The sequence below is a fragment of the Carassius gibelio genome, chromosome B3 (assembly GCF_023724105.1).
Source record: "Carassius gibelio isolate Cgi1373 ecotype wild population from Czech Republic chromosome B3, carGib1.2-hapl.c, whole genome shotgun sequence".
NCBI lineage: Eukaryota > Metazoa > Chordata > Actinopteri > Cypriniformes > Cyprinidae > Carassius > Carassius gibelio.
This window is the reverse complement of record NC_068398.1, coordinates 24,103,764-24,121,060: the sequence shown is the minus strand read 5'-3', so window position 1 is coordinate 24,121,060 and position 17,297 is coordinate 24,103,764. Positions and strand designations below refer to the sequence as shown.

Genomic DNA, 17,297 nt, shown 5'->3' with positions numbered 1-17,297 from the left:
GGACGTGCACAGTACTCAAACTCAAATTTAATTCCTGAATTTAAATTAATTTTATTGGTGCAACAAATAGGATTCTACATAATTGTGATTAGATTTTGAACTTTTTATTGAAATAAAATAATAAAATAATAAATGTATAATATTACAAGACTGTATAAAAATATAGACTGCTCTTATGTAGTTTTAAATAAGATATTTCATGCTCCAGTATTTTCATTAAAAATGGTCAATATATTGCTATATTTACAGTTAAATAAAAATACTGTGATGGACATTTTGTGCCAATGCATGAAAATTGTTTAAATAAGTTTGATTTAAATTGTAAATTGTTTTAACAATATTAGAATTGTAAAACATATTTCTAATTATGCCTAATCATACTCAAGTGGCTAACAATTTAAAACAAGGTCTCCCTTATTAATATTAATGCATTAGCTAATGTACTAAAAATGAGCAATGTATTTTTACAGCATTTATTAATCTTTGTTCATATGAATTAATAGGGGGGGAATCACAGTGCATTAACTAATGCTAACAAATACAACTTTTAATTTTAGATATGTTGTAGTAAATGCTCAAATTAAGATGAACTAAGACTAATAAATGCTGTAGATATTGTTCATTGTTAAGTAATGCAGTTAACTAATGTTAACAAATTAGACTATTGTAAAGTGTTACACAAAAGCGTGTTTCAGGAATGATTAATATAGGGTATAGTTGTTTCAAGAATGTTTTATAATGTCTGAAAACATGAGATTCCAGTTTAATATCCTTATGGATATTTTTGGGATTTAAAAAGAAGTGACTTGTTTAGTTCTGTCACAGCCTGAGTTTGCATACATACATTTGCCCCCAATTTTTTTTTTAACCTAAACTGCCTTAAGATTTGATTTTCTTGTATAATCTGCATTTTAACTTCTGAAGAGATTAAATGATGTTTGTTTGTATTAGCGATACATCTCACTGTTGCTATGTGGGTATTAGATACAGTAGGCATTTCCCCAAGTAACGCTCTTGTATTGAATGAGGGATTTTGTTTTCTAACTGTTCTGTGATTGTTCCAGGACACGGTGAGATGTTTTCCAGTCTAAATTCCTGGGAACAGTAGCCTGGCCAGATGGTCTTGGAAGTCAGTATCCTGACATAAACTCACGGCCCACAGGAAGGGGTGCGTGTGTTTGGGGGTGGATTTCAAGTGGCAATTAGGTCAAATCACAGAAAAGAGTTAAATCCAGTTTATCCAAGCAGATCGCGGCAGCATCCTGTCGCTCTGTGAACATGAACTTGTATCCAAGACATGTGTTTATGTCAGTGTTCAAATTAGGGCTAAAAAATGAGAAGGCAGGCTTTTTTTTGTATAAGTAAGGTTGTGTAGTTAGTGCATGATTACGTTAAAGTGAATCTGCCCCAGAAATGGTTCATTGCTTTAAGGCCAAGTTAATCAAGTCAGGGAAATCACTACCTAAAATGAAACCAGGTTGGACCCACTCGTGTAATACATATGGAGGGATAGAAGTTTGGTTTTACTTTATTATAAATGTGTACTATGAGATTGGTACCTCATGCTACATACACATGATATATCTGATTTATATCAGAATGAAGAGTAACTCTGGCAGAAATGAGACGATTTTGGCAAAAAAAAAAAAAAAAAAAAAAAAAATTAACTCAATTTTGTACTTTTATTGTAAATATATAACATATATTTATAAATATATAAACACATTTTGCTTTTCCCCAAATGTTATTTTCTTGCGAATTTAAATTTTGTAATGTATGTTGGCATTTGAATGTTTATATATATATATATATATATATGTGAAATATATTTTTGTGAAGAAATATATATATATATATATATATATATATATATATATATATATATATATATATATATATATATATATATATTTCTTCACAAAAATATATTTCACATATATATATATATATATATAAACATTCAAATGCCAACATACATTACAAAATTTAAATTCGCAAGAAAATAACATTATATATATATATATGTGAAATATATTTTTGTGAAGAAATATATATATATATATATATATATATATATATATATATATATACATATAATATGTTTTTTTCCCCTGTAAACCTGAAAGCTTAAATTGCCTTCTTTTTTGTCCCAACAGTGTCCTGTGGTCAGTTTTTTTTTTTTTTTATATTCTTATACTTTGAAAAGTATTGCGTTTCTATCATTCACCTCACTTGAGGAAAAAAGAGGCGTGAAACATAAGCTTATGTTCCTGTTGTGTGACCTCTGTGTTGTTTTACTGTAAATCATTCAGTGTTTCATCATTATAAGAGCCTATTGCAGTGGAAAAAATGCACACAGACACATGCACAAATGGAGTGTAAACGTTGTTTGCTCATGCTGCTGACGCTTTAGCATTTCAGCATCCATTCAGATCAGAGAGCAGTGCAGCTCTGTTCCCACTAAAAAGGGCTTTTTAATTTCCAGTGAACAGTGTCATATGAAAGAATAAGAATCCATCCTGTTGTGCAAGTTGTTTTGAGAATGCCTCCTCTCAGAGACAAGCTCCCTCTGGACAGATCTTTTGTGCCCGTTGGGAACTTTGTCAGGAACACACTTCGTCACAGATTTTCTCTTTTAGATTGATTTGTAATCTCTCATTTTCTTGAAAAAGATGTGTGTGGCCATCTCTTGCAATAGTGATGCACCTCTGCCAGGATAAATAAGGTAGTAACATACATGACAACTCAATTCTGACATGTTGTAAAGAAAATATGAATGGTGCCTGCCAATGCAAAACCAATGTCCCTTGAATACAGAAAAAAAAGAAAGTGACATTTTAGTGTTTAAGATCAGAAAACATCACTTATAATGCCAAACAATAATCTCCCTCAAAAGACAATATATTGAAGATACATTATATTTTGATGTTTGCACATGGAAAAGTTGTAAAACCTCAAATGCTTTGTCAGGAGTTATTGGGAAATGCAGGATCATTTGGATAATGACTACTGTATTGCCCAAAGGAAATTGGGCAACTGTTGAACTTTTTTTGCTTAGCCACGGTTACCCAGTCCCTCTCTGATTGCACAGCCACCAGATGTTATGAAAAATGTGTGTTCAGTACTGGCTCACTCATTTTAGATGTGTATTTTTTACAGGGTACACTTTGACCGAGTGAAATGCTGATTTTCTTTTTTTTTAACCAGGGTCAAAGGTCTAAATATTTTGCCTTTAAACTACCTGGTCTTAGTTCTGGTAAAGACTCAAAGAGCTATTAATGTTTCATATTTTTTCAGTTTTGTTTGTGGTGAGAGATTCTTGATGACTGAGTCTGGTGACTGCATGACAGATCTGTTATAAATGTGCTCATCATTTTCAAGCTCTGTCTCCTAATGGATTCCTGAAACATCAGCAATCATTCTGTGAATTACCGAAATCACATCCCACCAAAAAACTGCAGATTATGATGCATGCCATTGATGTTTGGTTGTAAAGCGCTTATAGCCCTGACCTTCTCAGCAATTTATGAGAACATCCACAGCCTGAAGGAGAATGGGAAGAGGTTTTCAGTGGCTGATTTTTGTGTCAGGTTTGTTTATGTTTTCAGCAATCAGGTGATATTTTCAGAGAACTGAACAAATAAAAAAGTTTTTTTTTTTCAAACTAGGAGAAAATCTGTCTTTGTTGGACAGTATTAGATAATACAATGCCAAGGTTAGCGGGGGTAATGGGTCTCTTTCATCACAGCTTCTGGCACTGAACCCTAGCATGGAAAAAATATCACAGAGTGACAACTGCATTGCTCAATAACTGCCCACAATCAAAATTTTACACAACCTACCAAACAATGTAACAAGCCAGTTTCAATCTGAATGGAAAGTGCAAAAATCTATATACAGTGGAGAGTTTTGTATTTTATTTTGTTCATTAATCAGTATTCAGTTCTATGTTCTTCTACAAATATTGACAACAGTCGAAAATTGACAATAAATCTTAGTAATGAAAGTCTTGTTTTTTACCTTTAATCGTTCTCAGTATTGCCTCATGTACAGTAGATGCTATAGTGGATTTTAGCTTCAACTGTCTTTCAGTTTTTTCTTTAAACAGCTTTCTATTTAGTGAATGATGACGTATTCAGTTTGCTAACATTGGCTTTCTGGTTTTAAGAGTGACTTGTCTTATTTGAGAGCCACTAGCAGCACTAGTAATCTGAATAGTAATCTGTTGACTTTGTGACATTAGCTCAACCAAACAAATTTAGTTGAACAAACGACTGCTTGTTTGCATTGAACAGTGGCATAAATTTGTATGAGAACAGACATTATTTTTGTAATTCTGTTTGGTGCATATAGTGTTGCTGGGGTCACACTTTAAATTGGTGGCCTTAACTACTATCTACTTATGTCAAAACATAAGTACAATGTACTTATTGTGTTCATAATGTTTTGCATTAACACTCCTGCTGCTATTGAGGTGGGATATGGGTATGGTTAGGGACAGGTTTGGGGGTATGGGTAGGGTTAAGGGTGAGTTAAGGTATAAGGAAGGGGTCAACAGTGTAATTATATAGGCTGTAATTACAAAAAATATATTTACAGATGAAATAACATGCATGTACTTAAAAAAAAAAATTAAGTACACTGTAAAAACAAGTATGTGCATAAGTGCATTGTATCAAATGATTCATTTAAATACAAAGTATATAGTAGTTAAGGCCACCTAGTATAAAGTGGGACTGCTGCTAGAAAAGAAAAGGTGATGCGTAATAAAATTCATCCTTTCATTTGATCATATTTATATTCATAAAAGATTCTTGAATGATATAAATTTCAGATTTTTACATTTTATGGTACGGATGTACAGCCTGGGGTCTAAGTTATGGCCTGCTGCGTCTGTGGATCCTCTCTTAGACTGTCATCAGTCAGCGCTGTTGCATTCTGGGTGATTTACAGGGTGACAGACCGTCTAATGGATCATGGGTCTCGGTCTGGCTGGATTAAAGTGCGGCTGGAATCTGATGACTTAGCATATGGTGGCAGGCGCTCCCTGCTTCAAGGCAGCAGCTTGATACATGGCCTCATGTTAAACCGGTCAAGATTTTGCTCTGGGACGTTTCTGTCAGTTTACTTTGCCGCAAGGTGTCTTTCTCTGTGTAAGCCAGTTTGGAAACCAGCCCAGTAGCTTAGTTGGTTGTCTCTGCATATTTAACTGGCATAGGAGAAAGCATTTTAAAAGAAAGTACATACTTCAGCTTTGACAGAGTGTAGAGAATAAGGGTTTACAAAAGCACATAGTGGAAACTCTCCATCTTCTCACAGGACTCAAGCAGTGACTTGCAGCGTTACAAATGAACGGTAAGAGGTGCCTCGCATCAGATAAGCCTTTCAGACAGTTTGTGCACTTTCTTTTTAAGTTGAAGCTAGAAGTTACACTAAAATCTCATCATTTATTTCATTGCTGGGTCATGGTGACCAACAAAATGACATATTGTGTCGTGAAAGTGTGGGCTGCCTAAAACCCTAATTATTGCACTGTTAAGAATGTGTCTGATTAAATAAATGTGTGATTTGACAACAATATGCCCTTATTGCAATGGAATGTTTTAATTAACGTTTATTATATTCAGCGAATGCCATCCAGAGCAACCTACAAATGAGGGAAAAACACAAAAACAGTTTAATAATAGCATTGCTGCATTACACATTTCAAAAATTGACCTGAAAGTTCACTCACTTTGCAATTCAGTTAACTTAATTCTCTTTTCAGTCAGACATCTTTACATAATTGTATTATTTCATCAGCAACTGCTGTACACTTACAGTAGTGCACTGCACTAATAATGGTACAGTAATACTGAAATATACTATAATACTGTACAAAGCACTCCTGATTTTACGTATGGCAAACATTTCAGTATTTTGTAATTCAAATATATTCATATTCTCATATTCTCCTATATATATATTAGGGGTGTAACGCTTCACAAAATTCATACACTGATGTCATGGTTCGGTTCGGTACGATTCGGTACGTTTTGGATACAGCAAAATGTAAAAACATCTCAACTTTTCAGAATGCCACAAGCGCACCACGGGTCATGTGACAAGAACTAACCATTCAGCTTCATCCTTTCCCGTAACAACGTTGAAAGCTCAGCCAAGATGAAGGAACAGCTGATCATAGTTGTATATGGATTGCAATTTTGAAATAAATTTAGTAGCAGAGCTAGCCTACTGCAAGCGATTTTTAGAGCTACAAATCCATTTATCCTTTGCTGAAATTTCTGCGTCTTCGTGGAGAGAGCACGTCATTGTTGCTTAGCAAAGACAGACGCCTCATGAGCGCTTCTGCTCGAGCGCTTTGGAAAACGATCCTAGCGTTTTCCACACGTTTTAGGCGCGATATGTGAACGGCCCCTAAGGCGCTCGCTCACTAAGCACGCGCTGAAGGCTCGTTGCAAAATGTCTAATGCATTTAACAGACCATAAATAGAAGATCCTCCAATAGCCAACAGGTCTGGTGTTTGGGTGCACTTTGGATTCCCTGTAAGCTATAATGGTGATGATAGAATGAATGGTAAATAGTAAGGTCTCATATCCACGGCTATAATGTAATGTAACGTAAATGAAACCTACCAATCGCCGCGGTGATGTCTTTTGCCCTGTTTGAATCCGTTGGAAATGTCTTGTCTAAATGCTGCGGGGATAGTTTGTTGCATGTATGTTTCTCCTTTTTTTCGTCTTTTCCCAGATACTGACACACTAAGGTGATGTCGGCGTAAATGAGTTGACATGTTTCAAGTATTCCCGCTGGTGTTTTTTTTTTTTTGTTATTTTATTGTCATGTAGATGCGACATACCGTTGTTTTTTTATCCATAACTCTCTTGCCATCACCATTAAAGCTTACAGGGAATCCAAAGTGCACCCAAACACCAGACCTGTTGGTTATTGGAGGATCTTCTATTTCTGGTCTGTTAAACGCATTGGCCACCGCCGTGTACCGTACATGAACTGACTGAGTAGCCTACCATAAACATATAAGTTGGTATTTTTTTCTTCTTTGGGGGTGTCAGGGGCGTTGCCTGTTAAAAAAAAAAAAAAAAAATATATATATCAATATATATATTACATTTTGCATTTACCCAAATTTTATGATTGGAAATGCATTTTGCCCCTTTAAGTAGTATTTTTGCAGTTAAAGGTTTATATAAAAAAGCCACACAGTTTATGAAATATATTTGCCATACACTATATTTGGTACCATATGCTTTCATTGTTCTTTTAAGCTTTTTGTTGGTGCAAAATGCTATAAGTCACTATAGTCATATAGCATAAAAGTGACCGGTAGACAATCAATGGTACTGTACCACTGGCTGATCCTTCAGCTGATAATCAGCCCAAGTCATTTCTCCCAGCATGCTGTATTGATCCTCTTATAGCATTAGCCGGTGTACGTCTAGGAACTCTCTTTTACACTGACCTCTTTTTGACTGGTCTTCTTTCAGCGGCAGTGGTCACAGGTGCTAGCAGTCATCAGAAGATGGTTCACAGCGCCAGCGCTCCAACTTACAAGCTGTTAGCCTTTTCTTGGGAATTTAGGTGCACTAATGAGTTACCTAAACCTGAGCTCTCCTTCATTATGCTGAAGCTCATCAAACACAAATGTCTTTAACCCACATTTGAGTAAATGGAGCCCGCAATAACTGTTGTTTTACAAGCATCTTCCAAGCATTCGGCACTGATGTAGTGGTGTTACACTGGGTCTAAAGGTTCCTATTTTAATATAGGCTTGTGTGGTTTGCAGAAGGATACTCTCAGTAGATTTTTGTGCTAAGTCCTAAATAAACTGTACTGAGGTAAGCTTCATCATAACTTGTGGTATTATAGCATTTACTCTTTTTGAAAAAGAACTTTTGTCACAATGTAAAAAGTCTCTAAGACCTTTTTTGATCAGTTGAACGTGGCTTTGTTGAATAAAAATATTAATAAAACGTATTAAAGTCAATGTTTTTGGAATGGTAGTGCATCTAATCCTGAAGCATTTGTGCTGGCAACTTGATGAATGAAAACTCATGTCACGCAGCTTGTTGAGGAGAGTCGTACTACTATATTGCTAAGCACTATAGTTTTCAGGCAGGCAAATTACAAATGAATTTCAAACAGGCAGATCTCCTTTAACTTACCTTTGAAAGGGCTCAAGCCATATCTTGAGACTAGAATATCATACTTAGAAAGCACCTGAAAGACCACAACGACTGATTAGTAACAGCCCTACACAGAAAAAAGGTACAAAAGCTGTCACTGGGGCAGTACCTTTACTTTTTGTACTTATTGAGTGTACAAACGTGTATCGTACTGTATGTGAGAGAACAGAAGCTGCTGACTATAACGGTTGTCTTGTGGTCTGACTGGGACCACAGATCCACATTTTCTTTGTTCCTCCTTTACATGACAACAGTTTACAACGTAATATGTCATGGACAGTAATACTGAAAAACACACAGCTTTTGATGATCTAGCAGTTATGCAAATCAAAATGTTTTTGCATTTTAATTTTCCTTTACAAGTTAGTTAGTGAAAATATTGAGGGAAAAGTTTTTTAAAAGTTTGCTTTAATGACAGCAGCCCTCAAGCTGCATGAACTCCACAGGATTGTGTGAATCCTTCTCCAGCATGATTTGAGATGATGCATCGAGAGCTTCAGCCGAAGCAAATCTCACGCTCAAGTTGCTGTCTCTTTAAATCATATTTCATTGTGGTCTCAAATCTTTGGATCCCATCTGTATTTTTTTCATTCTTAACTGAGAAAGTGGTTGTCAGTCTTATGAAATGTGTAGTACTTGATCTTTTTCTTTTATCACATGCTAGAAAACATGTTTTTTCACATATCAGAGGTGAAGGAGGAAGAGCGATTGGACAGGTTTAGCCTTTGCGGTTGGAAGTGCTGTATATTGTGGTGTAAGATGTCTATGTCTGTTTTTTAAACTACAGTATAGCACTTTTGTAAGACAAACTCTCATTTAGTAGTTTATTTGATTTGCCTGCTAATCATGTCCAATAATGTAAAATAATGCATCACAGTGCCATTGTCAACACATTCAAAATTCAATAAAAAGGCTGACTCATTATTGCAATTTAAAGCTAGCATTTTATGTCTGGTAAATACATATTTATGATCTATTTTAATGTTTTTTGCATAATTTGACAAAATATAGTGTAATAAATTTTTGCACAATAAATAAATGATACATATATTTTCTGAATTAGTTTTATTTTTTTTTTTTTGTTACGTCTAATTTTATTTCAAACATGCTCTTGTAAATATTCATACTCATCTGGGTAATTATATATATATATATATATATATATATATATATATATATATATATATATATATATATATATATATATAAAATGACTTCAGAGTTTAAAAGTCGCAAAAATAAATGATGAAATCTTTTAGATTAAATAAAAATCAAGATCTGGAACATAAAAGTGGCCAACGCTGAAGACTCATCGTATGTGTGTGTGTCAGTCAGTACGTCAGTTTCTTTTTCGGTGCCTGTCTCTGGCACACTTTATAGACTTTTCTATGGCAACCAGTAGTTATGATGTTACTTATTGATCATTTTGTCTTAACAGCTCTCATTCCTCTCATTCCTGCAGACTTCGCATGTTCTGACAGTACAATTTTTCCATTTCACTCTCTTCCCTCATTTTCTGACTAGCTCGCTTCTCTATTTTTAACAGCCATTCTGCAATGTACTCAAATCTGTCTTTGCATGTTCTTGAAGTTTGTTTGCCTTTGTTAGAAGTGTATGTGTGTAGAATTGTATAAACAGTATAGTTGTATTTCCCATTCAATTGGACTGCGTCATCTCTACGAAAGCTGTCCATAGTTCAGTACAGTTACTTTGGAGTGAAACACTGTTTTATTGAATTCATTTAAATTGGGTTTTTGTGGACTGATCTGATGAGAAGCCAGTGATGGTTAAAATAGCCCAGACAGTGAAACTGTAACACACACACACACACACACACACACACATAGACGTCTGTTTTCCCTCTCAAACACATACACTAGACCCTATCACAACATGAACATGATCTTGTGCAGTCAAAAAGTGTGCGAGGTTCAAAATAAGCTTCACAAAGGACCTTTTAATAGATCAGCAGACACACAAATGCACAGAGACACGCACCGCATGCCGGTCTTTCTAAACATCTGACGCTCTTCTCCCAGAACACTATTAAGGTTTAAATTTAGAGCTAATGAAGATCATTTGGCTATTAAAGCACAGCTTTTGCACAGTCAACCTTATCATCCCAATAAACAGTATCATGGGTCTCATAAATGTCACTGATATGCTTCTCATTCGGCTGAGGCCCTTCCTGTCAGACAGACAACAGTGTGCTTTCAAAGTCCATGTTGCTCAGACACATTCATTGACATTTTCTTTGTGTACAGAGCTAAATTATAGTCTTGTCCCGGCGCCTAAAAACATTCAGCAATTGAAAACCAAAACTTATTGTTTTCCGAAAGAAAAAAGAAAAAAAAGAAGCCAGTTTGATTTGAATAATACTATTTTATAATTATTATTTATTTATATATTATTAATTATTTTATTTTTTTGCTAATTATTAGTAATTAATTTATTATTATGCTAAATTGTTAATTATTATGTGTAAGTATTATTGTGTCGATGATTCAGTGACTTAAGTTTTTTTAATTTTTTTTTATGTACTAATTTCTATCATTAGCACAGTCTTATCTCAGACAACCCTATTTGTCATTTTATATTTTGGTGCCCCTAGTGAAGTGTCATAATAAAGACATTTTGACCTAACCACTAAAGGTTTTGGATATATTTTTGATATTTAAAAGCTAGGAAAAGGCTGCAAATAATAAGAGTACTTGGTTTAGTGGTCAGGTCCCTGGCCAGTATTGATCCTAACAGAAAGTAGCCCGCCGCTGCTGGGGTTACCTCCTTGCATCTGACTTTACTAGTTATTGAAAAACTATGTTTGAAAAAGCTGCTGAGATGTGTATACTGTATATACATGTAATTATTTTTTTAATCTATGTTTTGTTTAGAGATATGCAAAACATACATTTAAAGAAGATCCGACAAGTGTATCAAGTGTAGTTCACTTTGCTGTGTACAGATTGAATGTACCAGGTCTGTTTTTGTTAATGGTGATATAATATGAAACGGAGAAAGAGTGACTATATGGCATATATTTGTATCCAGCCAGCTTCAAGCGCTGTGATGTTGCTATCCAACTAGTCCCAAGAAAACAATCCATTTGCTTGACAAATTAAATGAATGAATGAACATCCCCATTACAGCCACTTTAGGCTCGGTCTTAATGGGGCCCAAGAGAGCCCTGCACATGTTGCGTTGTTGTGTACGCTGTCTTTAAAGCTTTTCAGATGAACTGGGAATCAATAAGTCAACATACAATGCTATGAATAACTTTGCTCAGCTAGATAGTCATTAATCATTGATGATTTAAAATAATAGGCTCATAATTTCCCCGTTTTGGCAATATTTCACGTGTTTGTGTGTTGATTACAGGGAATGCATTACCTTGAGGCTCTTAGAAAAAGAGAGTGAATGACACATCTGTCCTCTTGTTCCTCCTGTGCTTTAATGTAATCACTTCACAGAGCACTTCAAGCTGTTCATATTGTGTACAATATGTCTGTGTGAGTGTGTCTTTCTGTCTGGTCTAAGGGTTCAGTGAGTTAAAGCACTTAACCTTCGTACTGCCATGTTCTCTGTATTTTTTTTATTTTTTCTCAGCAGACACCGAATGTGTGTGTGTTTGTAGTGCACTTTAGAGACGTTCCAGCCTATTTGATGTCTGTTAGACCTATATATATATATAAAGCTTGTCTGAATGGACCTGTATGCATGAATGCCTTCATGGACATTAACACACACAATACAGTGTGTGTGTGTGTTACACACCAGTTGGGCGATAACTTTTTTTGTATGAATTCTATCAAAGCCTGAGAACGTTATATGGTTTAGTATGATTATCATAATCACAAAGGCTGCCTTGTAATTATATAGTCACACTTTAGTTTGGGGACTAACTAAACTATTAACTACAACTTTTGTCTCAGTAGTTAATAAGGTAGGAGTTAAGGCATATGAAAATATAATTAATATGTGCTTTATAATTACTAAAAAACAGCCACTATGATGCTATTAAGCCTGCTAATAAGCAACTAGTTAATAATCAGAATTGGTCCCTGTTACCAATTATAGAAATATGTCATCTAAAAAGAAATTTGGGTTGGATGATCAGAATAAATTTTACTTAATTTGTCTTCTGGGAGGTAGCTTCTGAAGTCCACATAAATGAAAAAAAAAAAAAAAGATCTTTAATCAAAATGAGAAGAATCATAATCTTAAGCATAAGCAAAAATAAAAGTTTATGCCTCCAGCTCTATGCATTGCGTTGCCTTCTTGAGCATCAGTAAATGTTTTTACCTTTTCTAATAATTGTGTATGAGTCCCTCATTTATCCTCAGTTTGAAAATATGGATTTCAATAACATACAGTCACTTTTGGAAAGGGTTCAAATATGCAGAAAATGCTGTAAAACCAAAGACTGTGCAGTACTAGAGGATTTTTCTGAAGAACAGCAGGCAGTTGCTCAGGACAAACAAGGGACTCATGAACAACTATCAAAACATAAATAAACCGTCGTGGATGATCCAGTAAATTACAGGATTGGGTATGGGGGTTTACATAAGGGTATGTAAACGTTTGAATGGGGTCATTTTTATAAATCCAGTTATTATTTTGTCTTGATGTTCAGTTTCAGGACTTTGAAAATGTTTTTTTTTTTTTTTGACAAAAATCTGCATCCATTACTGACTGACCCCATGGTCCAAGTACTGTTTTACCACTGATGGAAAATTATTCCCCCTTACTCCTCCTCTTCACTCATAATGGTACAAAATTATTCCAGTGACCCCCTTTTATTATTTTATTATTTCACTCTCTCTTTGTGCATTAGGGTGAAAATGTGAAAAGCAGATTTCTCACTGGGTGCTACTGGATATAAGATGCAGGTACTCTGAGCGTTTTCATTAAAACATGATAATATGTCATTTATTTTCATGCACATGCTAACAAAGAAAGACACAGCCTGTAAGCGTTCACGTTTTCTTGAGTGTGTTGTTTTCTCTGCGAGTTACTGTGACCGGCTCATAGCCTCTGGGCCTAATGCACCTTATACAAGTGCCCCATTGTCATGTCAACCAGAGGTTAGTGGTAGGCTCGGCAGTTTCAGCTGTTGTTACCTGCACAGGAAGTTTGATGCTCACATTATTTTCTCACTGATGAATATTTACCAAATGCATCATACAGATGTTCCTGTGCATTGGTTGTTAGTTTTTCTGACTTTTTTCTTTTCAATCTAATAAAAAATCTTGGTTGTATATTGGTTTAGGGTATTTTAGAGACCAGGGTATTTATAGATGTCATGAGGGTGACTCTGGAGGTTTTGTCTAACTTGATCAGATATGCAATGGCAGATGGTATGCAAACACACACACACACACACAGGCCTGAGTTACTGCCTGTGTTAGCTCACATAGACTGACCTTTTAATCAGGATTAAGACTAAATGATACCGTTCACACACAAACAACACAGATTCTGTTCAGTTTTTTTTTAGCTGCACAAGTAAATTGTCTTCATATTCATATACATGGGTTTAAAGTTAATTTTATGGATGGTCACACTTTACAGAGGTTCAAAAATGATGTGAATTTTAACTTTTTCGTTTGCTTTTCATGGCCGTGCCGTGAACCAAATTTTCTTGGAAAACAAGAAAACACAGAAATGCAAGCATAACCTTGCTTCTCAAGATTTTATTTTGCATTTCGAGCCCTGAAGATATGAGTAATTTTATTTCATGGTAGTGATATATATCACAATATAGTTTATTAAAAAAAAATTATTAGCTAAAAAAAAAAAAAATACTCAAGCTCACTGAAGACAAGTAAACAGTCAGTGATTAAATAAGAATAAGAAACTAATTTCAAGCATATCCAAAAAAAAAAAACTACAGTTGAACAAATAAATAAGAAATCCTACATACATTGTATATAGTAATCAAATACAAGAATATATATATGAAAAATACAAGAATATAATTCATATTACATTTACAAAAGTGACTGAGTCAAGAGCAGTGAGAGTTTTTCTCTCTTTTGTTGTTTGATTAAAATGACAGACAGTAGGAATATTAGACTGCTGTCACGTTAAGAGCTTCCCGGATCCAACATACAGTACTGTTACCCAAGTGTTTTCATTCTCAGCTGTTTACTTTCACTTAAGACCTAAATTACTGTGTTTACGAGGATATTTGCAAAGATGAGCACTTTGGCCTATGAAGTGGCAAGAATAAATCAATACTCTATGAGCACTGTCTTCATGTGCATGCATCTCTCTAACACAGCTCAGAAACAGTATCTGCAAATGAGCTCTCTTTCACTGCTGATTGTGTTTCAGCGGCTTAAAATGGGATGTTTTTAAACAGCAAATGAAACGTTTTCATGACCATGTAGCAAATCAGCAATGTCATGTGAGTGTGTAACTGCGATAGAGACGATAGTCCAAAATCTGTAGGCCTGTATGAAGTCAGAGAAATAGCAGCATTTGTGGACCTTCCTGTCAGTGTGAATTGTTGAAATCGAGATCTGTCGGTTCTTTTGGTTGTTCTCATTATGCTTCTCTCCCTCTAAATGAGGGACTCTTAAGATTTATTTCTCAGAGTACGGCTAGTGCCACATTTGATTGTTTGTTAGGATGAAGTCAAACGACAAACTCTAATTCATATTCCATTGATTGGAGAGGAATCTGGTGCTGAATTAATTGGAATATGTCATTGAGTATATTTCGTATCGCTAGCAGATTTTCCTGAACAAACTCTCTCCCTAATTATTGGCAGAAAGAAGTGTTGCATTTGCTGATACAGAAAAACTAAATTTAAAGGAACAGTTCACCCAAAAGAATTAACTTTGCACCCTCAGTTTGTTCCAAACCTGTATGATTTATTTCTTTTAATGCAACTTCGGAAAAAGATAGTTTGTAAAATGTCCACTCTGCTCTTTTCGTATAATGAAAGTGAATGCTGACAAATGCGATCAAGCTCCACAATTAGCAAGCAGCATCATAAAAGTGCCATAACAGTTGCTCATTTAGCTGCTGTTATATAATCAATGTCTTTTGAAGTCAAGAATAATTTGAATTATTATTTTATTAATTACTCACATCTTGCATATTCATGAATGAATTTCACTAGTTGAATTAAAGGGATAGTTCACACGTAAATGCAAATGACTCTACGATTTACTCACCCTCAAGCCAACCTAAGTTTACATGACTTTCATCTTCCAGACAAATACAATCAGTAATAGAGTATGTTAATTTAATTTTAGTTTTCAAGTTACTTGGCAGATAGCACACAAGTCGTATAGACTACTTTTCTGTTATTTTTATGGTTAATTTCAGTCTTTTTGGTAGCTGCTGGTCACTATTGACTATTCTCTTGTCATCTCCTTTGGTGGTCTTTGGAAGAAAAGAACATCTCAGAAATGAGAACATAATGGCTGAACTATTCTTTTAAAGTAAAAAGTACACTTTTATTGATTCACTTTTCTTTTTATTCTGTGCACCATTAGTGGTATTTCTATCAATAGGTCAAGAGTGAAAAAGGTTTGTTTACTCCCAGGATGAGAAGACCTACATCTGAAGAGGATTTGGCCTGGAATGTGTGTGTGTGTGTGTGTGTGTTTCTGTTGCATAAGGTCAGCTGGCACCAGTCCCTCCCTGCTGTCAGCATTGCTATATCCTCGCTGGCCATAAATATGCTTTTATTCATCCTCCCGTAGAGAAAGCAAGCTATCAGTAGGGAAATGGTGGGGGGTTGATTTGGCCTTGGCTCATCATATTAGCCTTTATAGCTGGAGGGATGGAAGAGTTCGAGAGAGTGAGGAATGCTCTTTTGGATATCTGCTTGAAAGTATTTGCACAGTGTGACTGACGCGACAGCTTCAGGGCTGTCTGTGTGCGGCCGTGAATAAATGCTTTTTGTGGCCGTTTGAACATTGCCACCCTTAAGAAAATGACCCTCGGCCCTTCTAGCAGCCTGTGAAGTGTCGGATGAGTGTTTCTGTGTTAATATGTATGCTAGTTCACTCTGTATAAACCAGATTACATTGCATATATATGCCAATTTGCCATCTCAAGCAGTGTTTGTTTTCTCTTCCCTGCTTATGTGTTCCTCCTCAAAAGCACTCACACACATCGATGTTTATGTTTTTAACTCTATCACATCAGACCACGCACAAACTTCCCCTCCTCGCCTCATTAACATCTGTCGCGCATGGTTTTCTACTTGGGTTCCCTCTTATCTTACCATGACCTCTGTCAAACGACAGTTCATTCTCTGTGAGATTACGTAATCCTGCCCGTGGGGTCTAATCCTGACTGGCTTTCTAAAGTCAATTGTGTTGAAAATATGCAGGAATCTGTTCCTTTGGGTTTTCACGGCAAAGCCCCAAACATGGCCAAAGGGAAGGTGTCGAACGGGTCGTCAATAGCTGATCAAAACATTATTGTACTTTGAATGAGAAAATGGAGAAGAAACCGCACACATGCTTCCACAACATCCCTGACTTGCAGTATAATCAGTTTTTTGAATATGTTTGGTAACACAACTTGCCATTGGAATGAGGATCTGCCATTTATAGCTATTTCTTACAGAACATGAAACATTATATATTAAGCAAATAAACATGCATGAAACACAACCACTTAAAACATGGACGAGACAGGCAAACTGAGGAGAATTCAACTTGTGTACAAATTCGGATAGTCAAAACTAATTAGCAGGAACACAGGCAAAGATACAGTAAATATATATTAAACATCTTTAAATACATTTTGTAGCTGTTTCTCCTTGGATATTAGTGATAAACCGTGCAGAGCATTGTAAACAAGCTGGCCTCCATCTGTTAGTGAAACTGCACTTAAATGTGAAGACATGCTGTGATTTTATTCCTGCTTATTTTGGATGTTGAATGTGACATTTTATTCCACATATGGGTTGCCACATGTATCTCTGGAGAAAAAAAAGAAGACTTTAGACATTTAGAGGACAAAGTTGTTAAAATGCACATGTGTTTTCTTAAACAGAAAGTTTCTCCTAAATCATGTTCACGTTCAAGGGTTGACTCTAGTATTTAAAATGTGATTTAAACCACATC

General features: G+C 35.3%; 1 protein-coding gene across 1 annotated transcript in view; it reads left to right on the top strand.

The window, feature by feature from the left end:
• LOC127953597 (signal transducer and activator of transcription 5B) overlaps positions 1-17,297 on the top strand; it is a 71,420-nt gene that overhangs the window by 20,810 nt on the left and 33,313 nt on the right. The window lies entirely within an intron of this gene.